The sequence below is a fragment of the Bombina bombina genome, chromosome 1 (assembly GCF_027579735.1).
Source record: "Bombina bombina isolate aBomBom1 chromosome 1, aBomBom1.pri, whole genome shotgun sequence".
Lineage (NCBI taxonomy): Eukaryota > Metazoa > Chordata > Amphibia > Anura > Bombinatoridae > Bombina > Bombina bombina.
In genome coordinates this window covers 229400099-229427356 of record NC_069499.1, presented here as the reverse complement: position 1 = coordinate 229427356, position 27258 = coordinate 229400099, and positions in this window count along the sequence as shown.

Here is a 27258-nt window from a genome sequence, read left to right as displayed (position 1 = left end):
ACTCAAAGGAGATTTAGATGCCCATAAAAAATATATTTTGGTCCTTTAGAAACAATAATTTATTTATATATTTAGTGGATTTCTATCTTGGTTTAAACCAACATAGCATACTTGTTAAATATTCTGTACATATTTACTCCAAAGCGTCATGGATCAATCGCCAACTTCCTAATTTTTTAAGTTGGCTTTCAGATCCGGACTTCGAAGGAGTGGATGCATTTCTTCAGGTTTGGTCTCTCCAAGGAGCTTATGCTTTCCCTCCTTTCACCCTCATCGATCGGATCCTTTTGTTTGTTCGATGCTTCCAGTGTCTTGTGACCCTGATCACTCCCTGATGGACGACTCAGCCATGGTTTACTCCTCTACTGAAGATGTGCTCAGCTCTTTCTTGTCTGCTCCCCAATCTTCTGTTAGATGCTCAGAATCGCCCTCACCCTCTTTGGACTCAGGACCACTTTTACACTCCTGGTCTAAAAGATTTCACGGGATCCTGGTCTTCCAAAGGCCTTTTGCGAGAGGCTTCCCTCCTATTGCATGAATCATGGTACCCAGGCACTAGAAAATGTTATACTTCAGCCTGGGCAGTCTGGGTTTGTTGTTGCGAGACATTGATCCCTTTTCTGCCTCTCCTGCCATGATTGTATATTTTCTCACTGAACTTTTTTCCCAAGGGAAAGCTTACTGTATTGCCAATCTTTTCCATTCTGCCATTTCTGGGGGCCATCATCCCTTTGAGGGTGTCCCCAGGGTAGGCATCCTTCGGTTTACGCCTTCTTCGGGCTATTCAGTTTAAGAACTCTTTAAGAATCTCATTATTTGAGTCTTTGGGATGTCAGTTTGATGTCAGCTTTCTTTCCTTTGAAACGGGCCTTCCAACTCATCCCTTTACCTTAAACAGCTTTCCGCAAAATTGGCCATGCTTCTTTGTCTGGTGTCTTTTTGTTGAGTTTCCGACATTAGGGCTTGATGTTCATTATGCCTATTTTACGCCTGAGGGTGTTTTCCTGAGGAATGGCAACCTTGTGTCGCTCTTTGCCTTAAAACTTTTCATTCTAGGACTGAGAGCTTTTGTAGTCCTTCAACGGGTCCTTTACTCATTTCTTTCATTCCTCCTCACCGCCCAGTGTATACCCCTACTTTGGCTAGGTAGATTAGATGGATCATGTCTGAGGCGGGTATCTCTCTCTCTCTTTTGGAGCTAATTCTGTCAGGGGTGCTGCGGCCTCTTGTGCTTTTCTTTTGGGCTGTAACCTTCAGGATTTGTGGCGGATTGGTCCTCAGCCTCCGTTTCTTCTCAGTTTTACTTGAAACCTGTTCCTCGTTCATTCCATTCTGTCCTTTCAGGGAGTTAAAATATGCAAAATATGAAGCCTTCTGTCTTGCCATAAAATTCAGATTATTCTAACTTTGGTGCCTAAATAATCTAGATTTTATTAAAGACAGGAGGTAAATATTTTCACACAATGGTTCAATTTGTTGCTGTTTTAATGACCTTTGTTCTCCTTAGGTTGTTTTTTACTGTCATGGTAGCGGTGTTATATCTCCTTTCTATTTTCTTCCAACTTAACAGACCTTTGACCCTCTTACACCTATATTTACAGTGGGGTGTCACAATGTTCCGGTTTCTTCTTAAGTAGATTATCCCTTTCTGTTCTCCATGAGGTTTTCCCAGTTTGAAGACATTCCTTCTTCTGTTCGGCAATGTCTGCTCATTGCTGATTGGATGTTTTTTTTGTTACTATGTTATTTGTCTTTCTTTGTTGCTGTTTGAAAGTCAGTTAAGATAAAATGCAAAATATTTGCCTCCTGTCTTTAATCAAATCGATTATTTAGGCACCAAAGTTAGCATAATCTAAATTGTGTCTGTGCAAAAACTTTTCGTTCAACATCAGTGCCTGAACTCACAAATTAAATAAGCACAAATTCCCACAAATGGAGTTAACTATTAAAAATGTCTCAGTTATTAATTGATATTCAATTTTTGTAGTTCTTTCACAATGTCATTAAAACTTTTACCTTCTGCTGAAGCCGTGTTCAATGGATGCAGCTCATATCCACACAGGACTCATGAGATTTCAGAGAACTTACTTAAACTGAATAGGAAACTAACATGACTCCCTAACTTGTCATGGGACAAGCATCCTGAATGGCTTCTTGAAGTCTATTTACAGTGGGGTGTGAATACTTTGAGCTAAAATATCTTCCTTTTTTACATTGAGATGTTCAGGTGAAATTTTATAGTCAGCTTTTTACTGTTGTGCTGCATTGTTTCAAGTACTTCAACATTTGGGTATCATGCCCCTTTAAATGAGAAATAGAATTCATGGATTTGCAGAAAGTTGTTAAATATATTAAAGGGACAGTAAAGTCAAAATTAAACTTAAATTGATTGGATAGAGCATGAAATGTTAAACAGCTTTCCAATTTACTTCTAATATCAATTTTGCTTTATTTTCTTGGTATCATTTGTTGAAGAATAATCCTAGGTGATCTCAGGAGGGTGCACATGTTTAAGCCATCCGGCAGCAATGTTTGCAACATTGTTTGTAGCAGTGTGATACTGAAAGCAAATTTGATAATAGTAATAAAATGGAAAGCTATTTAAAATTGCATGGTCTACTTAAATCATGTAAGTTTACTTTTTCTGCCCCCTTTAAAGGGACACTGAACCCAATTTTTTTCTTTCTTGATTCAGATAGAGCATGAAATTTTAAGCAACTTTCTAATTTACTCCTATTATCAAATTTTCTTTATTCTCTTGATATCTTTATTTGAAAAGCAAGAATGTAAGTTTAGATGCCGGCCCATTTTTGGTTAACAACCTGGGTTGTTCTTGCTGATTGGTGGATAAATTCATCCACCAATAAACAAGTGCTGTCCAGGGTTCGGAACCAAAAATTGGCTGGCTCCTTAGCTTGGATGCCTTCTTTTTCAAATAAAGATAGCAAGAGAACGAAGAAAAATTGATAATAGGAGTAAATTAGAAAGTTGCTTAAAATTGCATGCTCTATCTCTATCTGAATCACAAAAGAAAAAAAAAATGGTGAATAAAGATGATATGTATGAAGAATTCTGTTGTACCAAACTATCAAATTGTAAATAAAGTGTTTTTCAGTAACTACTTATAATTTGTTGATTTCCTAAGTTAAATTTGTTGGTTCCCTTTTCTCCCTTATTATTGCAACCCCAGATAGCATGGGTTATTTACTAATATACATGATATCAAAAGCACTGCATATTTGCTTTTTGCCAGGACTGGTGAAAATAAAGCAATAAAATATTCAGGCCAAAAACAATTGTTTTAAGTAATTTACAATAAAGGGGTGTTTTAAATATTAATACTTAAAGGGACATGAAACCCACTTTTTTTCTTTCATGATTCAGATAGAGAATACAATTTCTTCTATTTATTTCTTCTATTATCAAATTTGCATTGTTCTCATGTTATTCTTTGTTGAAGCAATATCTAGATAGGTTGTGTGCACATGTATGGAGCTCTACATGAGAGTAAATAGGGTTTTTGCTGATGTATAACATTGTTGCAAAACTGGTGCCGTATAGTGCTGCAGGCACGTGCACACTCTTGAACGTACCTTCCTGCTTTTCAACAAAGGATAACAAGAAAAATAAAGAAAAATTTGATAATAGACATAAATTGGAAAAATGTTTAAAATTGTATGTTCTATCTTCTATCTCAATCATAAAAGAAAAAGTTTGAGTTTTATGTCCCTTTAATATAATTTTCTAATGACTTAGACAAAGTATTTCCTAAATAAAATCTTCTTTTTAATTTCCTTAGGACAACAAGGTGGAAGGACAACATAATTTTATCCTGATCAATGTGCTTACAACCCATGTAGTGTAATGAAAGAAAAAGGAAGGAACCTTCTATGATATAATGTGTGATGTCATTGTGGAGTGTCACATGCAATATGGAATGTTGCATGTGCATTTAGAATGCAAGTGATTGCTATAAAAATAGCGCCTGCAGAATCAGCCAAAAAGTAATTTTGGCCGAGGTGGAGGAAGAGAAGCTAAAAGATCTCTTATCTTTCCTGCTGTTTGACCTAGACTCGAGGAATTTGAAAGGAGAGGTCCAGGTGATCACTGTGAGAAATAGGGATTATCAAAATATGTTGTCACCCCTCTGTAAAATCAGAGTTTTCTGTATTATAAAAATGTATCAGTTTGTTTCTGCTTAGATATTTATTTCTCATTGTGAGATGTAAAATGACCAAAACTATTTGTTTCCTATTCTAATTATAAAATAGGAGTTTTCAATACATAATATAGTTTAGTTTAAGTTTAGTTGTTTTTTTGCGACTGTAAATGGATGCATTATATTAAATCATAAAATATATACTTGAAATATTTAGGAAATAATTACTACCATACTCATCATCATAATTTATCATGTACATACTAGAAAATAACACACTTTTTTTGTATTAGTTATGCTGGCTTTTCTCACATTGGGTATTCCTGTAAACTAAAAAAAGTTATTTCTTAAAAGCTGCTAAAAATAATAAGGTATGATTTATGGGGGTACCTGATAGAAAAACACAAAATTGCTCAGCAGCAAAGAGGTTAAATAAAAAGGCTGGTACCACAAACCTTCTTGTCAAAATGATTAATATCTCCTTCTTTAAATATTATTTTTAAACCCAACATACAAAGCAGCACATGCTACAAAATGTGCTTTATTACTGAATATTGACATTTGAAATTAACAGCTTTAAATAAATCATGAGTTTCCATGGAGTGTGTGGAAAGGCTGTCACATTAAAACAAGAAAGTACTTGGGCATTTTTACTTAAACTTAATGCACTAGCCTGAAAATATTAACTAGATTAATTTATATGTTATTTGGCCTTTTTCATGTGAAAATATATTATTTAATGCAGAAAATATATTAATTTATGCAAATTCCTTAAGTAGCTGTTCTCTTTACAAGCCCGTTGTTATAATTTTATGTTATTTTCCTGTGTCTGCACATTTATATGTATATATATATATATATATATATATATATATATATATATATATATATATATAAATAGATATATTGATAAATACATAGATAGTTAATTCGTGTCTTATGTAATATTTATTTGAATTATTTTTTTAAACTGTCAGCATTTTAGCGTCATTTTGAGCCTAAATTCTTGAATTTTTTTAAACTATTGAAATAAAATAAGTGTTTTAGATAAGGCATATGATTGATATTAATGTATAAAAACAAATAATAATATAAACATCAATGGCAAAAACGATAATACCACAGTTTAAACTCAAACTTAATTTAAAAAAGATGGAAATTCTAAAATGAAACAACAGCATTAGGTTTTGCGTTGTAAGGACAGTTTATTTTCAGACTTTAGTCATTTGTAATATGACTTACTAGAGAGGAAAGTTAATCTTGGTTTTAGCCTAGAAGAATAACTGTCAAAAAAGCTGTCAAAAAAAGTAAACAAATGTTAAACTATAATTTATATTACTCACAATAAGAGCAGCACAAGATGTTACACTGAGACTAATTGATGATAAATATTTAAAATTTAGAAGCCAACTAGTCAGCCACACACTTGTACAAACCAGAAAATTGTCTGTTTCATAAGTATCAGTATAATAATCCAAAAGTTAGGAACTAGAAGTAAAATTTGGGAAACTTTGAGTACTTGGCCTCCAAAATTTGTCAAGCTCTTATAAAAAAAACTAATAAAAAAAAACTCTTGTCATTTAAAGCGTATTTTCTGTTATTATGGCTTCAAAGATAAAATCTAAATAAAATAATTTGTAAAAAATAAATTTACTTCTACTTAAATTTTCATTCTTTCTATCAATATTTTAATTGTGCGATAGTCGTTTATCTGGCTATAAAAAAACATTAATCACAAAGCTGTCACCTCACCTGTGGTTGCTGAAGGCTTATTTGACTCCCATTCACATCTATGGGGATCAACAAATGATAATTTGGACATAGTACACATAGTTAGTATGACTGGTATTTTAAAATGTAAAACACAATTTAAACTTGTTAACACACACATATTCAATAAAATCATGTCAATAATTAAGAATTATGTTGACCTGTAAATGGAATCTATAAATAGTAATTTTTAATATATAAAATATCGAAACATTAAATAAAATAATTTATTATTATATAAATGTGTTGTTTAAAAACATGAAATAGATGAACTAATCATAGGAGCCCAAAAACAATTAATTTTCTACGCATTTAAAAAAATACATATATATGTATGTCTATTGCCGAGTCTGCTGAGTCAATCACAGGTGAAGGTTACACATGCAAAAAAAGGTTGCACGTCTTTAACAACAGATTTATAGAGTTGCTAAACACAAGCAACATAGTTTGAAACACTCATTTTCTTGTAGAAAATGAAAATTAAACTGGTTAAATTAAAATAGGAGTAGGGTATTGCTTACCACCTAATGATATTTATATGCAGTTGTACAGTATGTAAGCCTGTTGCAAAATGGAAGCTATTATTGCGCTATATCAGAGACCAGATATATATTTAATTAAACTAATCTGTGATGTCATGTAAGTAAGATGGTAGCTTGATTACAATTGGGTAAATTATATTATATGAACGTTTAGACTCTGAATACAGTTTTTCTAATTATTAATAATAGTACTCTCAGCTTGTCCACAAACAAGGCTACCATCATAAGGTTAGTATAAATTGCTTTATTTTGCAGGTGTTATCAATTAAAACCAATTTAGAGGACAAACATGTAGCAGGGTTAGCCTCAAGAAGCCAGCAGGATTAATTTTAAGTGCTGAGAATTAGAAATTTCTCAGTTTTAAGAGATAAATAATATGAAATGGGGCAAAATAAACAACAAAAATATATTGCAAAAGTGTTTAACTTTCCTCCCCAAATCGTTGTAGCCATCAAGGCTCTCTACACATCACCCCATGCTCGTATCAGGGGCCCAGGTTTCTGCTCACCGGTAATAAACATCTCTAATGGCACCAGACAGGGGTGTCCCCTGTCCCCTTTAATTTTCTCCTTAGTGATGGAGCCCTTTGCTCAAGCAATACGTCTATCAGAAGGTATTACTGGTGTTACATACCCGTCACGTGAAGAAAAGATTGCCCTCTTTGCGGATGACGTGACTCTTCTTTTGACTAGCCCGGAGTCTTTGATCTCGAGGGTCTTTGACCTAATTGATAAATTTGGCCGATATAGCTATTACAAGTCTAATGTAGCTAAGACTGAAGCATACGCCATGAATATTCCCACAGAACGACTAAATTCACTGCGGGACAAATTTGACTTCCAGTGGTCTACAAATTACCTAACTCACTTAGGTGTAATGCTCAGTGACAACACAGACACCATGATCAAACTCAACTTTGATAAGTTGACGGCCGAAATTAAATCCTTGGCGATATCATGGGACCATCGTGAGATTTCATGGCTAGGCCGTGTCGCCATGCTTAAGATGTCACTCCTCCCGAAGGCCTTATACATATTTCGCTGCCTCCCCTTTAATGTGCCTCATCGGATTCTTCAACAGATCCATAGAGTCTTCCTCAGATATGTGTGGGGACGCAGGATTCCTCGAATAGCATATAAAATCCTCCAGAGACCCTTTTCCAAGGGAGGTGTTGCGTTTCCAAACATATATCTCTATTATGAAGCAACGAGACTTACACATATTACCGCATGGGGAGTAGAGACGGATAGACCAGGCTGGTATTACTTGGAACAACTAGCTCTGCCGGTAGATCTAGACCTCCGGGATGCCATCTGGGTTCCCAAGCACGTGAACCTCTTGGCTAAGATCCACAATCCTATTGTCAGTCAATCTTTACGTATCTGGTACGAACTTCGCCACAGACAGGGTGTTTCACCCTACTCTTCTCCTATTCAGAGCTTGAGGGGTTTACTCTGGAACTCACCGGAGATTCATTTTGATTTCTGAAAAAGTAAATACATCACGAAGGTTTCTGATCTGTATCACTCGGGTACCCTTACGACGGCTTCACAACTAGCGGAGCCCGGGGAGAACAACCCCCTTTGGTTCCGCTTTGAGAGCTTCAGAGTGCTCGGTCTGGTCAAGGCTAGGGGATTCCCCACGACTGCTCTCAGAGGAAAGACAGCATGGGAGTCTAGGTGGTGTACGGGAGTGCTGAGATCCCGTCCCATCTCATTTCACTATACCACACTTCTAAACGACTGTACACCAGGGGTGCCATGGCAGATATGCGCTTGGTGCCGTGAGCTCAACATCTCTATTCCTGAAGCAGACCTTGCCTATGCAATTACTCTCACTAAAAAGACGCTTCACTGCGTCACAGTCTTTGAGACATATATGAAAGGAGTGTTGAAGTGGTATAGAGTCCCAACTCGACTGGCGGCGATGTTCCTGTCCTCTACCAGAGAGTGCTGGAGACAGTGTAATGGCGAGGGCTCTGACATCCATGTCTGGTGGAGCTGTCCGAAGATCACCTCCCTATGGAATGAGGTTGAATTATTGCTCAGCTCCATGAATCTCGATGTCCACCTGACGCCTGGGATGGCCTTGCTCCATATTCTTCCGAGGTCTTTCTCCTTGAATACCAAGAAGTTCTTAATTTACGTCCTGGCAGCGACTAAACTGTGCATAGCTCGGGCTTGGAAACAAACAGAGCCTCCAAATCTAAATGAGATCTGTGATGTGATAAATCATTTTGCTACGATGGAGAGATATGTCGCCGGCGAAAATGGTACCTTGGACTCTTACTGGGAGACGTGGTCTGACTGGTTCGAACTCCGATGAGTGAGTCCCTTCAGTAGCGCGATCTACACCTGAAATAGGAGGTGAGAGTTCATACTCTCTCCTCCTCTGCTCCGTTCCTTTTCCTTCTTCCCCTCCCCCCCCCCCTTTTTTTTTTTTTTTTTTTTTCTTTCTTTCTCTCTCTATGCCTCTTTCTCTTCCTCTACCTTCCTCTTTCTTCTTTGTATCTCTCCCTGTATTCCCTATCTGAGGGAGATGTGTATAATCCCTATTTATTCAGTTGTCTGACAAATTTGTACGTGGGCTCGGTTGGCTCACTTTCTATTCACCCCTTTTCTAGGGCCAAATAATGCCCGATACCTATCTTTTTTTTCTCTCTTTGTTTCAATATTGACTACTATGAGACTGCACACTTATGACACACCTACTCTACTATTTCTGATTATTCTAATATATGCAATGTATACTTTTGTAAACCAAACATACTGTTATACTATGTTATCTGTTATGTTCTGATGTAATGCTACTCTAATATTACTGTACAGTGCATTTCTATTCAATAAAGAAAAAAAAAAAGAAAAAAAAAATATATTGCAAAGTTGTTTGATTAGGAATGACTAAACATTTTATATAAAAATCTCAAGGTGTTTACTGTCCCTTTAAGTTGCCATTTTCAAGTGGTATTGCAGCAATAACTTTAAAAAATGTATCAGTTTTTTAAAAAAATTATACCCCTGTAAGAAAATTAACAACACATATTAAATCACAATAATATTGCATGTTCTTTATAGATTTGAGGTTTTATTTATTTTTCTATCAAAATTACTTTAAAATCATAAATTAAAGGGACATTAAACTTAGAATGTAATTTCTCATGAGTTATTAAAGGGACATTAAACTCGAATGTTGAAGCACTTGAAAGTAATGCAGCTTAGCTGTATAAAGCTGACTAGAAAATATCACCTGAGCATCTCTATATAAAAATGGAAGGTATTTTACCTCACAATTTCCTCAGCAGCTACATCCCATTGTAAAGGGACTTTAAACCACAATGCTGGTCCCAGGACTTGCAAGGGAGAACGCATCTAGCATTTGCAGTCATGTTATTTCCCCCTTTCAGAACTGATTCCAATATTTGCTGGAATGTCCCTTTAAATTTTGAGTGTATCCCTATAATTGTAGTATATACAGGTATTTAGTTGCCATAACCTTAAGAAAGGTACATTTATGAAGAACATACACAAAGTACTAAGCATACCTCTTTGAAAAATAAACAGCTCTTTGAAACTTGATATCCTTTTATTAGCTGTAAAGGGAAATTCAAAGTGAATTTTCATCTACATCTGTTAAATAATTGAAGTCATAACCATTGTGTATTGTTTGTGGGTGTACAAAGCATCTTATGTAGCATTAAATAACAATGTGTCATTAATGTATTATTTCCAAAATAAATAGTAGTAGAAATTTTCAGTCTAAAGTAGGAACATCAAAAATAAAACAACTTATAAATGTAGCCATTAATATACTGTATTAAGGATACTGCATGCAACATATGAACAAAAATTCTAACACCCATTTATCAAACTGTCAACAGGCTAATAATGTTCAAATAACTGTCAAATTGCACACACAAATGAATATTCACAGTCCCTTAGGAAGTAACCTTTTATTCTGGTTCCAATATGGATACACAACATTCATTTGGGTGTTACCGATTTAAACTATTTTTCATGTGATTCTTCATATAATTTCTTGAACAAGTGTAATTCGGTCACAAACCTCACCCGAATAGCTTTTAATATTCATCCTTTGAAGTCATGAATGACTATAGTGAACAATGATACAGAGCCCACACCAGTGTACCTGTGCCATTTGGTGATTTTGATGATTGTACTTAGGTACCACTGCTATTCCTTTGGTGTTCCAGGTGTCCACTGTTGGTTTCAGTGTTAGCTACTAATGTACTTTGCCCTCTGTACAGTACAGGCAAGTTAGAAAAAAATGTATAATAATAAATTACAGTATAATGAATATAAATGACATATCCTACACACATGCACTATATACCTAGAATGCTCCAGCTGAAATAGATAAAAAAAATAATTTACAAGTTTTGGAATTATTTGGAAATAAAAGGTTCATTTTTACGCATATAAACTGTTATTGTAATTTCATGCTGTACAAAGGTATCAATGCAAACACCTGTAATATAAGAACAGACCGGCTGAAGGCCCATTGTGTAAGTGATTTTACATTTGTTTATGTTGAAACTGTTATGTTTCTGGTAATTTTTCAACAAAGTTCCCTCTAATTTGTTGAGCACTGTATGCAAAAAAGGTTTGCCTGTGCAATGTTTGGTCAAGTGACTTAAATATTTGCACAGTTTTAACTTTTATTTTGAGTGTAGTAAAACTTGAAAATGTTGTAATAAAGGTAATAATACAGACACAATTTCTCACACTCACACATAACAACACTCTCACACACAAACACACTATAACACACACAAATGAAATCACTCACACACACAAACACACTCATTCACACACACACACACATATGCATACTCATTCACACACACACACATAATAATACTCATAATAGAGGAAGAGAGAACAGAGGGGAGAGAGGAAGAGAACAGAGAGGGGGGGGGGGAGAACAGAGAGAGGGGAGAGAACAGAAAGTGAGGGTTGAAAGAGGAGGTGAGACTACAGGAAGAGAACAGAGCGAGAGAGAGAGAAGCGAGAGAACAGAGGGAGAGTGAGAGGGGTAGAGAACAGTGGGATAGAGAGATGGGCAGAAAACAGAGGGAGAGATTGGGGAGAAAACAGGTAGAGAGGGAGAGAACAGAGAGGGAGTGAACAAAAAAGAGAGAGAGAGGGGGAGAATGAAGGGGGACATAGGGAAAGAGAGAGGGTGGGAACAGAAGGAGAGAGGAGGAGAAAACAGAAAGAGGGAAAGGGGAAAACAGAGGGAGAGAGAGAAAGGGGAAGAAGAGAGAGAAAGGGGAAAATAGAGGGAGAGCAAAAGGGGAAAACCGAGTGAGGAAGGACAGCAGAGGGAGAGAGAGGGAGTAGAGAACAAAGAGAAAGAAAGGGAGAAATAGAAAGAGTGAGAAGGGGGAACAGAGGAAAAGTGAGAGGATGTGAACACAGGGAGAGAGAGGGGGAGAACATAGAGAAAGAAAGAGAGAGAGAGAGAAAGGGGAAAACAAAAGGAGAGAGAGATAGCGGTGGACAAAGGGTAAGAGAGAGAAGGAGAACAGAGGAAGAGCGATAAAGGGGAAAACAAAGGGGAGAACAGAGGGAGAGAATGAAAGGGGAAAACAGAGGGAGGGAGGGAGGGAGGGAGAGAGAGAGAGGGACATCCCTAAGTGTCATAATTTGCATAATTAAAAAGAGAGAAGCGCTCAACCTGGGAATGAACAATAGCATAATAGCTTGTTCTATGGCTAGTTACCACCAAAGAAGCAGCCCTTTTTGCTCAACATGTGCCTTTCACAGAGAAGAACTTGCCTGAAGCATATCAGTCTGATCCTGACTTAAGAGTACAGTCCAGCCCCAAAATACCAGGCAATCCCTCTCTGAACAAGAGAAACATCAAAACCCCAGACGTACGTTTCGGCCTATTGTGGGCCTTGTCAATGAGGTGCAGACATATCCCTCTAGACACACTGAGCAATGAGTCCATGTCTGGATTCCCGCATCAAACTTAGGGAGACTCCCTAAGTGTCATCATTTGCATAAATAAAAAGAAAGAAGCGCTTAACCTGGGAACAAACAATAGCATTATAACTTGTTCCATGGCTAGCTACCACCCAAGAAGCAGCCTCTTTTTGCTCAACATGTGCCTTTCACAGAGAAGAACTTTCCTGAAGCATATCAGTCTGATCCTGACTTAAGAGTGCAGTCCAGCCCCGAAATACCAGGCAATCCCTCTCTTAACTAGAGAAACAGCAAAACCCCAGACATACGTTTCAGCCTATTGTGGGCCTCTTCAGTGAGGTGCAGCCATATCCCTCTAGGCACACTGAGCAACGGGTCCATGTCTCGATTCCCACATCTCACTTAGGGAGACATCCCTAAGTGTCATAATTTGCATAACTAAAAAGAGAGAAGCGCTCAACCTGGTAACGAACAATAGCATAATAGCTTGTTCTATGGCTAGTTACCCCCCAAGAAGCAGCCTGAGCACTTCTCTCTTTTAATGTATGCAAATGATGACGCTTAGGTAAGTCATCCTAAGTGTGATGCTGGAATCCAGACGTGGATCCGTTGCTCAGTGTGCCTAGAGGGATATGGCTGCACCTCACTAACGACGCCCACACTAGGTCAAAACGTACATCTGGGGTTTTGCTGTTTCCCTTGTTCAGAGAGGGATTGCCTGGTATTTCAGGGCTGGACTGCACTGTTAAGTCAGGATCAGACTGATATGCTACAGGAAAGTTCTTCTCTGTGAAAGACACATGTTGAGCAAAAAGAGGCTGCTTCTTGGGTGGTAACTAGCCATAGAACAAGCTATTATGCTATTGTTCGTTCCCAGGTTGAGCGCTTCTCTCTTTTAACTTATGCAAATTATGACGCTTAGGGAAGTCTCCCTAAGTGTGATGCTGGAATTCAGATTTGGATAGGGTTGCCACCTTTTCCTCAAAAAAATACCGACCATGGGTGAGGGCGGGGCCAAAAAAGGGCGGGGCCACAAAAGAAGCAGATTGACTCAATATTGCTTGCCCCATCCTTACTATGTTTCTTTAACTTGTAAATTGTGAAAATAAATAAATAAAAATAAAGTAGCACATCAGGCTACTTCAGTGCCACCCTGAAAAATACCCAAACGAATATGGGTGTTTGCTTATTGCTGAGTTAGGTGATCTGTGTGTACAGGCAAATACAGGGCAAACAACTTTTATTTTAAAATCTGGCACATTTGCTTCTCTAGCACCAGAATATTCACCTTCAAACTACACTTTACATCCTCACTTCTCTGGGAACTTAACCCTATAAGCTGTGCACACAGATTAATAGACATTATAGGGTTAAGTTCTCAGAGCTGTGTGTGTAAATGTCAGCTGCCCTGTCTCTGCAGCTCCAAATTTATTACTTAGGGAAAGGCTGCAGCAAGTTCTAACGGCTGCAGTGCTAGCAGCTAAGGGGGCAGGGGACCAGCTTATACTCCTTTATTGTTCTTATCGCTACACATTCTTCTCTAATGTGATGTAGGCTGCTGTATAGCTAGCTGTGTGAGTAGTATAAATTACAGACTAGAGAACATGATATCAGGGCTGCAAAAACTAATCTTTTTTTTAAATACTGCAAACTAGTAAATACATATTAATGGCAAATTTTATATATGCATTAGTCTTTTTTTAAACTATTGTATTTTAATTGCTGACATACATCACCAATCGCAGGCTCCAGTCAGATGAGCAACTAAGAGTAAATGACTCACAATGTTTGACTAATGCAAACGGAGGCTAAACAGTGCAACCAATAAACAAGAGCCTTTCATCAGTCAATCAGATTTGACAGCAGGGATAGCCAATGAGAGAAGAGTTGTCACAAAATGCAAGTGTAATTCACGATAACTACTACAGTGTCGGCGTTCTTAGAGAGGGAATGGAGAGGAGGGCAGCATAGAAGAGCTGCTGCAGGGTTTGTTTAAACATATTCTGCACAATAAATAGATTGCTTGTAGCCAAGCTCTTGGGGATCCAGAATTTGTGTTTGTGAGTTGGAGCTCAAACAACATGACAGAGTTACAGACTACATACATTCTTAGAATATAAAAAATAAAACGGCTAATTGCATTGCCGGTATTTTACCAATTGCTGATTACCGGCTGTGCCGGTAAAATACCGGCTGGGTGGCAACCCTAGATGTGGACCCGTTGCTCAGTGTGCCTAGAGAGATATGGCTGCACCTCACTGACGAGGCCCACACTAGGCCGAAACGTAGGTCTGGGGTTTTGCCGTTTCTCTCGTTCAGAAAGGGGTTGCCTGGTATTTCGTGGGCTGGACTGTACTGTTAAGTCAGGATCAGACTGATATGCTTCAGGAAAGGCACATGTTGAGCAAAAAGAGGCTGCTTCTAGGGTGGTAACTAGCCATAGAACAAGCTATTATGCTATTGTTCGTTCCCAGGTTGAGTGCTTCTCTCTTTTAATTTATACTGAAAAAGGCTCCTAAAATATGGAGTGCTGCGGTACACAGCTTTTTATATTAAAAAAAAGTTCCTCATCGCTTTGCTTTGTTGCTTACTTACCTGGCTCTGATTCAGCGTTGCTCTCACACTACACTCTCTGTCACTATAGACTGAAGTGCTGGCTCTGAAGTGTAGGTGCAGGGGTGGTATAAAATTTCCTGCCTAAAAAAACCTTGTGTTGTGCAATACTCATTTACAAACATGCTTAAAGGGAGATGAAACCCCCCCCAAAAATTATGATTCAGATAAAAAATAAAATTTTAAACAACTTTCTAATTTACTTCTATTATCTAATCTGTTTCATTCTCTTGGTATCATTTGTTGAAGGAGCAGCAATGCACTAATGGCTTCTAACTGAACACATGGGTGTGCCAAGGACAATCGGTATATATATGCAGCCACCAATCAGAAGCTAGAAGCTAGTTTCTTTGCTGCCCCTGAGCCTGCCTAGATAAACCTTTCAGCAAAGGATAAAAAGAGAAGGAAGCAAATTAAATAGAAGTCAATTGGAAGTTGTTTAAAATTGTATTCTCTATCTGAATCAAAAAGGAAAATTTGGGGTTTCATGTCCCTTTAAAATTAAAAAATAAACAAAAACACACTCACCTTATAGGGAACAGTGCTTGTCAATGGGAAACACGGTTTACTTGCTACTCCGACCATTTTCACATGAGCAATATTTGAGCTTGAGCCCAAAAACTTTACTTTTAACTTGTAATCAAAGCACAACTAAAGCTAGAAATCTTGTGCAAAATAGTGCCTATGCTTTAATCCCCTATTTCCCACATGATGAAGCTGTAATGTGTATGACATAATCCACATTAACAGTTTTCTAATATGAGGCTGATTAACTGCCACTTTAAATGAAATAGCCTTTTGTGTGCAGTCACTCTGTCTGGTCCTTATGTGGTTAACCACTTGTTTGCCAGAAGTGCAAAGTGTTACATAGCAAAACTTTGCAGCAATCTTTTGCATTGAGGGATGAATGTAGATATAGTTGTACCATTCAATACCCTTTTATCACAGTTATTTGATAAACATTCTAGAGATAATATGAGCTGTTTGGTTCCTTCAGCTGCATACAGGTTTGGCCCTGACATGAAATTCTTATAATGCCACAGATATAAAGCAGAGCTGAGTCATATTAATGTGGCACTGGCCTAGATGAATTAAAGCAGTGTGTGATGCCCCTAATAAAGTCAGTTTCTTTATATATTAAAAAATTGTGCTTCTAAAAATGTGTGTGTACTGTATAAATACTTATCTATCACATAAATAAAGCCCAAAAAAGAATCTGTTATCTTAAAAAAAACAAAGTTAGATTAGCACCTTAAACAAAGACAGGGCTTATATTGGCAAAAAGAAAAAAAAATCCAAACACAAACTCTTTACTTAAAAAAAAAAAAAAATGCCACTTGACTTGTACAGTTTTTCTCCCTCAAAATATATACATATATATTTTTTTATATATGTTTTTTATTGATGAAATTTCAATATACAACAGAAAGTTTACAATCCAGAAAGAATACGTATACAAATACACAACGTTATCAAAGTTTCTTACTGTAGCACTAGAAGACAAGTTGGATATTGCAAAACCTCAATTTTTCTATAGTTAAATAAATCTCTAGAGTAATTGCAACAATGGCCCTTTTTTTTTGGACCCACCTGCACCTGACACAAACATATTATTCAATGGTATCTAGAAAATGACCCCTCATGTAAGACTGGTAAAGTAACGGCCTCCTGTCTAATATGTGTAGATGGACTCTACCTCCTCGGAGAGTGGGGGACCAGGGCGAGAAAACGTGTATGACACATCCTTTGGTTAGCAGGAAGTGAGACTCAATATGTCTAACCTATTTCTCTATCTAGGCTCCTCTTCTATCCGGCAAGTGGAGCTGTTAGAAAAGACTAGAGCATGGAAGAGGTCCATGGGTACATAAAGAGGGGTGGAAGAAGAGAAGGACAAACAGACAAAACAACCAAAAAAAAAAAAAAAGAAGAAGAAAAAAGGAGAGGAAAAACGGAGAGGAAAAAAGGGGGGGGGGGGTAGGGGAGGGGATTCCCTCCAGTTTAGAGGGCCTGAATGCAAAAGCCAATTCCCCCGGAAGAATCCGAGGACTTCAGTGTGGTCTGTGGGCCCCTAGGGGGCTCCCCGCCTATGGGCCCACATGTCCCAAATTTTCCAGTATGAATCAATCTTGTTCAAATGTTGGTAGAATCCTCTTTCCATCACAGAATAGGTACCTATAGTCTGTTTAATATCAGATGAAGCCGGAGAGTTTATCTGCCTCCACTTCCTTGCAATAGAGGCTTTGGTGGCAGCAAATATGAATATAGCCATTTGTCTATGGGTTTTCGGTGTTTGCTTTGGGAAGATGCTTAAAAGTGCTATTTTGGGATCTTCTGGGAGAGTAATCCCAACTGATTTACATAATCCGAAAACCTCTTTCCACATTTCCTCCAACACTGGGCAGGCCCACCATATATGGAGGTCCGTGCCCACCTGACCACAGTTTCTCCAGCAGAGAGACGAGTGTGATGGGATCATCTGCGCTAGTCTCAGGGGAATGTAATGCCATCTAAGGCATACCTTCATATAGAGCTCTAGTGAATTGGCGCAATGTAGAGTTTGTTTGGTAAGTAGGATTGTTCGTGACCAAGTCTTTTATAAATTTAGAGTTTTAAATCTTTTTCCCATGCTTTCAGTTGCCACACTGTAGTTGGGCACTTATCCTTCATGAGAAGCATATAGTGAGAGGACAGGGGTCTCAATAAGGCCAGACCTAAGTCCCATTTCTGCTCCCAGATGGTCAAGGTTCTAAGATCTGAGCGAGGGAAGCCCCAGCTTAAGAGAAATTTATGAAGTCGGAATCATTAAAAGCGAACCATGGAGGAAGACTCTCATCTCCTCCTTGTGGCACTGGTTCTGCTAATTGTAAGGTATTCCGTTGGTAGAGTTCTGAAACTTTCAGAAGATTCCACTTGCTCCATTTAGCAACATGGGAATCTGGGAGGGCTCTAAGTAAGCCCGTGATCGAGTGGATGTGGGACGGATGTGGAGCTATGTTTACATGGTGTCTAATAGCCTTCCAACATTCCAATGCCTGCTTAACTATGAGATTCTGAATATCTACTGAATCAATCAGATAGTCCGGAATCCAAGGTAAGTCTCAAAGGTTAATCCCAGGTGGGAGGGAGAACTGCTCAACTTTCTTCCAGCCTGGGGGATTATCTTTTATCCCCCAGCTAGATATATGAGTCAATCTAGCTGCCTCGTAGTAGGTGCTAATATTGGGGAGTGAAACTCCACCCAAGTGATGGGGCCGTTGCAATGATTTCCTGGCGATCCTTGGTTTTTTTCCTTGCCAGACATATCTAGCAATTAGCGCATCAAATTTGTCTAAGAGAGCTTGGGGTAGATTGATTGGGAGGCAGCAGAAATAGTAAAGAATCTTTGGCAAGATGGTCATTTTAACTGAGGCGATCCGGCCTAGCCAGGACACTTCCCCAAATGACCATGAGTTGAGTAGGGTTCTAGTCTCTAGTAGGAGTTTGTCAACATTTTTGCACCTAACCACCTCTACTTTTGGACCTAATTGGACACCCAAATGTGTAATGGTGTCTGAAGCCCATTGAAACTGATAAGAATCTCGGAGGATCTCCATTTCAAAACTAGGGATGTGAATCGCAAGTACTTCTGTTTTACCTAGATTAAGTTTGCAGAAACTGAGGGAGCTGAACAAGGTTATATTTTCAAAAAGGGCTGGGAGGGAACCTAGAGGGTTAGTCAGAAAGAGAGTGACATTGTCTGCGAACAATGCAATCTTTTCTCCACCTCCACCCCTCTCCTCCTTCCGAAGACTCAAAGGGACTCCCCTAATTCTAGGGGAGTCCCTGATTGCTTGGGCTAATTGTTCAATAGCCAGTGCAAATACAATGGGCGAGAGGGGGTAACCCTGCCTCGTTCCATTGGTCACTGGGAAGCTTTGAGAACAGAATCCTAACCCACACACTCTAACGCTAGGAGAGCTGTAGAGCGCCTGAATGGCCACTACTATGTCATTGGGGAACCCAAAGGTCAAGAGTGTCTCCCACAGATACTCCCATCTGATCCTGTCAAATGCTTTTTCTGCGTCTAATGACAGGGCCAGCATGGGCATTCTCCGGCGGTCTGCCTCCGAGAAAATGTTTAAGATACGCCTGGTATTATCTGGGCCCTCCCCCAGGTAAATCCCACCTGGTCTGGGTGCAGCAGGCCCGGTACCATATGGCGTAAACGATTTGCCCAGAGCTTGGAATAAAGTAAAATATATATTTTTACTGAGGACAGTCACGTATAAAGTCCTGAGCATTGCTAGATGGAGCATCAAAGGGACATTTTAGTGTAAATATAATTTTGTTAGACACAGTCAAAGTTATGTTTCTTGTGCTCCAGTGCAACTCCAGATATGCAGACAGGAGTTGAGCATATTTGGAGAGAAGCAGAGTGCAACCCTGTTTACACGTTTAACTCTTTTGCTGGGGTTAAGCATATAGTAAAAGAAAGGGATTTGTTTAAAAATAAAATGATCCAATGAAATAGTTTTTAATTTTACTCTAGAATGTCCCTTTAAATGGTCAAATAAATCTAAAAATATTTTCTGTGAAATAGAATCTGTTAATTCAAAATCAAAATAATTCAACACCAACTTCTATCTCTGAACATCATCAATAGAGAAAAAAAGCAAAAAGAAGTAATATTTTTATTAAAATAAATGCTTATTTCACTTTAAAGGGACACTCAAGTCAAAATTAAACTTCATGATTCAGACAGAGCATGCAATTTTAAACAACTTTCTAATTTACTTCCATTAACAAAATGTGCACAGTCTTTTTATATTTACACTTTTTGAGTCACAAGCTCCTACTGAGCATGTGCAATAAGTCACAGAATATATGTATATGCATTTGTGATTGGCTGATGGCTGTCACATTATGCAGTGAGAGTGGAAATAGACATAATTTTGAAATTTGTCAGGAAAAAAAAATCTTATTATTTGAAGTTCAGACTAAGGGGCATTTTTACGATTGTGCGAGCGTACATGATATGAAGTAGCATATCATATCCACTGCACATCGATAAATGCCGACAGCATATGCTGTCGGCATTTATCATTGCACAAGCATTTCTTGTGAAATGCTTGTGCAATGCCACCCCCTGCATATTCGCGGCCAATCGGCCGCTAGCAGGGGGTGTCAATCAACCCAATCATATCCAATCGGGCTGATTGCTGTGCGCCGCCTTAGAGGTGGTTGACGAGTTAAGGAGCAGCGGTCGTTCTTAAATTGACCCCTAAGTGCTATTGCATTGTTTTGTTATCATGCATTTGTTTATAATGCAAATCTACTGTATTTACTGGTCCTTTAAGAGACTTTCAATTTACATCTATTAACAAATTTACTTTGTACTCTTGGTATAAGTTCTTGAAAATCATACATAGATCATCAGTGCACTACTGGGTGCTAGCTGGTGGTTGCTTCACAAATATGAGTCTTATCATGTTTACTAATCAGCTGATTATTTCACTTGTACTCCAGATCAGATATCATCAAAATGTGACCTGTTATGGAGGCCTGAGGACAGGTGTGAAAAACAGTCAGCTAGGTCCAAATAGGTCATTGCTGCTCTAAAACTGACTCTTACAGGGGGGTGGAACACAATCTGTTGGTAACTGAGGCCTTTACTGCTCTTTTTCTGGACGAAAAGGCCACTTTCAGTTCACAGTAACACATTTTTGGATATTTTTTAGCTCCACAATCATGTGTTTTTCGTCTCCTCGATAAAAGATCTAATTTTACTGTGAGGCTGAAAAGTTCTCAGCGGTCACAATCCTTTTAAAAGAAATAGTGTTTGCACATATTTGCAAATATTCTAAGACTAGTTAGAAAAACTCTATTAACTTGTACATCAGTATTGTATAGTCCGTCTGCAGTGACCAGGGCATACATTTACATATGTATAAGTTAATTTACATACGCAAGTGTGTTGAGTAACTGATATCCTGTACAACTAAGGGATCTGCTGGAAAAGTGTGATCAGGAACCCAGTAGCTCAAAATGGCGTGTAGTTGTAACGCTTAACAGTAAACTCATGTGGTGAAACACACTGATCAAATATACTACTCATGTGCAGAATAAATACAAGAAATAAGTAACAGCTTAAGAAGTCATTATAGTTTGTAACAAGGAGGTGTCCCAATATACGGAGAGGGAGACCTCCTTGTCTTATTATAGTCCCAGATACTGTATATGCAATCAGAGTTAAGGTAAAAAACTCTGAGATGGTTTGTGGGGTGAATAGGTCTTACCTGCAGGTCTTGGTGGAACAGCAGATGCCTAGGTGGAAGGAGAGAGGCACGCTCCTGCAGAGAGTTAAGGAAGACTCGTAAGACCGAGAAGGAGAAGCTGTAGGCACCGGCAATGCCTGATGACGTCACGTGGTCTACGTGTCTGAGTGTAGCAACTGGGAAGTAACTGCCAAAAACAAGAGGAAGGCAGCCTTGACACAGAGCGTAGGTTAATGAGCTGCAGATCCGGACAGGAGAAGCTGCATCAGTCGAAGCTGCAGTGAAAGATCAAGTAGAAAACGGCTGGAGTGGAAGGAATAGGGAAACAGGTAAGCCTCGTAAAAGCTTCAATATACCAGCATTGACTGGAAGGATGCAGGGACTTTTATAGGGAAGCTCTGTAAAGGTTAAAGGGCTCTTTCTGTTAATGTTTTTTCTCTAAGTCACACTCGCGCTGTTGTGATTGTCACTAACTGTACTAGCATCTTCATAAGCGGCTTTTCAAACGGGATAGTGCAATCGGGAGTTCAAAAGAAACCTATTGCAACCCAATTCCATCCACACCACTGCTAAACCATCTGAATATGATGGGCATACTGAGCATAATTGCTCAATCACTATATTGTCACAAGTATTGCTTATTTACAATATTTACATTTATTAATTATAAATGCATAATTTATAAGATGAAAACTTTCAAGGAATTGGGTATTTGCTGCCTTCGGTATAGAAAGCCAGAGTTGGTTACTCTGTTCTTTCTTTTTCTACAGGTCTCTGTAAGGAGTATGTGTCCTTTCACGCCTTGTGAGCTGTCTTCCTGCCCGACAGCTAGATTTGCAGGTAAGTGCTTTTGTCTTCTAGGTATTGGAGACTTGCACTATCTATTTTAATTCTGCATTCATTTCATGGGACATTTATAATCCTTTAGTGAGGATTCTTTGGGGCAGTTTGCAGGCACTATGTGAAAAGAGACTAAAGGTTTAACAGCCTTCCTTATAGGTTTGGGATGGCCTCTGACCTTATGGCTATATGATTTTTAATTTCATAACATTTCATGTGGGGAATGTTTTAAACGGTTACTCCGTATAAAACGCGCCTTTTTTTTCTTATTGCGCAGTTTCTTTTAATGCCGCTCACGTGACCTCCCGATCTTCTGCTTCTGAGAGCGGAGCGGTGTCTTTTCTGTGAGTTTCTCTTCATTGCGGCTGTGAGATATTGTCTGGCCGACTGGAGAGTTCTTAGTTCATTCAGTCTCTGAAGGTTACTGTAGGGCACCTCAGCTTCTGAGGTGTAGAGGGGTGTTTTTTATTTATTTGCCTAGCGTCTTAAAGTGACATTCCTTACTTTTTGTGCCTTTATCAGCTATGGATAATGAACAGGAGTCTGTTCCTTTTGATAAATGTTTATTATGTTTGGAGGCCCAAATTGTCTTACCTATGCAATTTTGTTCCTCATGTTTAGAAAAAGCTTTAAAATGTAAAGACCCATGGACGCCAGCTTGCTAGGCTGGGATCCTCAGGCCACCCTGATTATTCAGTGGGTGGAAGCTCACAATTGTCTTCTATCTGCCATTCACATTCCAGGAGTGGACAACTGGGAGGCGGATTTTCTTAGCAGACAGACTTTTTTTTTTTTTAATTTTTTTTATTGAAGTTGTGAGAAGAAACAAATAACATTCAAAATTTGTCCGTAAACAGTAATAACATCAGAGCATAATTTACTTTGTTATCACATCACATACCTCAATGAGATGCAAGTAAAGAGCTTGGACCAAATAAGTTGGAACTTAATTTTCTATTATATGGCAAGTGTTCCCCACTTCAATAGGAGGGATATTCTACAAACTAGTGTAATGGTTTCAAGATGTGGGGAGTCAGTCTTTGTGTTGGCCGCGTTTGGGCCATGATATGTGGAAGGGGGAGGGAGTTCAGCGTGCAAGAGCCGCTCTAAATGGAAGGGGAGAGGCGGAGGAGGGCGGAGCCATCTATGAAAGAAAAGTAGAGTAGTGATTAGAACCAGGGAAGGGTATATAATATGAGTACATAAGGTAATTATAAGTTTGAAGAGTAGATATTATTACATTTTGGAATGAGGGAAATATGTACACCCTAAAAGATGGTATATGGGATAACTGGTAAGGCTGAGCCTGCTCAGGACTCTGTATAATATGATTCCTGCGTATCTATGTATCGTTTCTCTTTATTAAGGAGAAAAGCAACCTTAAAAATATTGAAGCTCTGTCTTATGTGCTTTTGTGTAGAGGACAATAGTTATCTCTATCAGACTGCTCCGGTCACAAGCAGTCAGCCTGTAAGTCTATATAATAGGTATACTAAGGGAAAGACATCTGGGAGATGGGTGAAGTAGTCTTATGAGGACAGGACCTACAGTGCTCTACCAAGGTATATAGGAAATAATTAAATAAGATAAATACATAAGCTTATAAAGCCAACTTAGGCATAGGTGAAACCTGAAGATAGTGAGTTACACGTGGAGGTTAACCACTGTGACCCATGTAAATATAGGTAAGGAAATACAGAGTTTTAACGATAATTATTAGTGGCGAATTATGCCCAAGTGAGGAAGAGTACTATCAGTAAAGACACCAAGATCTCAAAAGGCAAACAGGATAAGAATGGGATACAAATATATAGTATTGCAAGTATCAATTACTAAGACATATGCTGCGTAATATCATCTAAACATAAAACCTCTGTGATCAAGTATTATTGCATCATTATGTAGGCTTGTGAAACTTGATAGTATAAGTTAGTTGTACTTAAAAAGATATGGTCTGCTAATAGTACACAATATGAGGGTAAGTGGATTTCTTTTCAGATAGAAATTAGAGTCCTGTTCCTAGGGAGTAGTATGGATTAGTGATACTCATAACTTAAGTGCATGCAAAATTAGGTGCGTGGGTAGACTATACTGCGTAATATCTTCTGGTTATAAACCTCTATGATCAAGTATTGTTGTAACATTAGGTTGGTCTGTGAATCTTGAAAGTGAGTAAATTGGGCTTAATAAGATATGACCTGCTAGGAATACACAATATAAGGGAAGCTGACCTTGAGTAGTTTTTAACTGCTTCTTGTTGACAAGACCTTATTTGTATCAATTATACTTGAGAGCCCATGTCCTGAGGGGTTGTAATAAACTGTCCTAGCAACACTTAATACTTGGGTGTATGTAATGTTAGGTGTTTTGACTAAATCAGAACCTTAAGTAAGGTGTATAGGAACAAACGAGAAAAACAATTTCATGGCAATAGGTTTCCTGCAGTTGAAATATATGCGAAGACCTCAACTTAGGGAAACAGCAGGGCGATGGGGAAAAAGAACAAGGAGAGTAAATATTTAGTAAAGTCCCCTTTTATACACATAGGATTACAGAGGTAGTATGAAACCGTCTATTATGAATCTCCATATGCACTATACTACAGGATTATACTACCATCATGATTGTCGTTTGGGAAATACCTATCCTGTTGGTAATAAATGCAGAGACATGTGTAGGCACCTGTAGGATGAGTAAATAGTCATGTTACTGACATAAGAGACTAATCATTTTACTGTAACTAGTTGTGTGAGCTGCTGGAAACTAAAACATAAATGGTAACCTTCCTGTACTGTAATCCAATGTTGTCTGAATGCTTGATCAGGTTTAATTTCCTATGGACAGAGTTATACTAGTAGCCCCACTCAACAGTTGTAGAGTAAATTATACTCATTCTGGCTTACTGTCTGAGACCTGGATCATGCTAGCTAATAAGTTACACAAGCTATAACAGACCAAACTAATAATAAGAACCTCCTAAACAATTGTTGGTAACTACTAGTTGTATATCCATCCTAGGATGGTTAGCAATAAGAGGTCTATACGAAATATCTTGTGTAGACCAGGTATCATTCGTCTAACTCAAACATGGATTTCAGAGTGTAGCAAGGGGAGAAGGCATCAGAAAACATATCTAGATAATGCTCTAGGGGGCTAAAATGGCATGTGTGATTGAACAGTGGTGCTATTGTTATATATATCATATATTGCTAACTCTTTATAATTAGTAGAAACTTAAAGTAGTTTGTACCCGAGTAGGGAACATCCTGCACTATAGGATGAGCATATCAGTACAGAGTAATATATAAACTAGTAGGACCACTTATATTATTACATTAACATAGAGAGAGTTAAACTAACAGTTTAGCAAGATTACAACATTTGGCAGACCACAGAACTCAAAAATCCTCTGTCTATAAAGAGAGTATGCCTATTACAGTAGCCTATATCAGCCTTCAGCGATTGAGACATGTAGTATGCCCAGATCCCAGCGCATAGAACCTTAAACCAGACTACAGGCACCTATGAGTCATGTCACAGCAAAATAATATCATAGCAAGGAAGTGAGTGGTAAAGCTTAAGTTTTAGAGGGTCAGTATCGGACTTCTAAGTAGCTAAACATAAAATTAGCCTATGGGGATATGAGAAAACAGTGAGGAGAGGTAGTAATGACCAAAAGGTAAATTATGTCAAAATATGAGTCTCTACAATAACTCTAAACTTAGCCCTTACAAAGTCCCTGCAAGGATGCACAGGAGTTCACAGACCACTGTATTATTGTCTCCGGAATGCAGCATGTAGATAAGCGGAGAGAGCAAATATAAAGTTAGCCACCTTGGTCAAAGGGGCTCCTCAGCCATCCAGTAAGCATCATGGAGATCAGCCTTCGGGTTCTCTGCCGCAGACTCGGGTATGCAATCTTAGCATAATCGTTACCACAACCGCTCAGTTGCAAAATAGGAAAAGGTTGTGTATGAGCAAGCGGCAGAGTCATCTTATCTGCGCCGGCCATCTTTGGTAATGTCTGCGCCTCAGTAAACACCGCCTCGCTGAGCAGAATGATGAATCTTCTGGCCGGGTCAGATTTAGAAACCAGGGTTGGAGGATTGGGCTGCTTAGCTGGGAGCAGGATATTTACCCTAGCACGGGAGGTGGTTGCGCACCGTTTGTACTGAAGCTGCGAGCTTAGGAATCCTCAAGGTCTTGCAGGTTCTGTGGGTTCTGCCTCATGCTGTTGGGATCTGTTCGGGTTGCGGTCTCTGTGGGTAGCTCCTATGGTTGGTGGAGTGATAGTTGTCTCGGCAGTCCGTACGGACTCATGTTGTGATGTCCTGTTTTATGCAGGATCTTATGCAGTGTTTTTAAAGTAAGGGTTTGTTGCTCTTTAAATGAATAAAACAGGCAGTATGGTTTGAACTACCTGTTAAATCACTGGTGAGACTTTTACTGAAAGAAAACTTCGTAGATGCCAAGCAGAAGCAAGGAATAAATGAGTAGAAACAATTGTTGCAATATTGGTATGGAACTTAAAGCAAACAGTTCAGAGGTCTGATAGAATAAATATGTCCTTTGGTATACTTAGTATAATATCAGTAGTTGTATCCTTATTGTAACAATTCTTAGGAACGTCTTCACGCACTCACACACTCATACATAAAATATATACAACACAGTCAGACTTTAGTAATAACCGGTAGAATATTCAGCAGAGGATATTAGCAAGGTAATGCGGATGCTTTCCAGAGAGAGACAAGGTAAGTAATTGATGCTTTTAAAGTGGATTAAATATTACCTTAGATTTGAGGAGAACGGATTACCTCTGTGACCGGTATACGGCGTTGGTGTGAGTGCGGCTTCCGGAACGCTGCAAGCAGATCCGGTGGCTCCTTGATCCGGATTGAAGTATAATGGATTCCGGTAGAATTGGAGAATTAATGAAATACTTTTGAAAGTTAAGTGATAAGATAGAGATCCTCACTTAACTTTCAAAAGAGATATCACACATGTAGGTTCTCACCGAGTGGTATTTGTTGGTCAGTTGGATCATGAAGAGCTGACTTTAGGAGTGCAGATAGATCATTAAAGTTCTCCTCCATCTGCCACGCAAAGTTTTCTAGCAGGGACTGCACCAT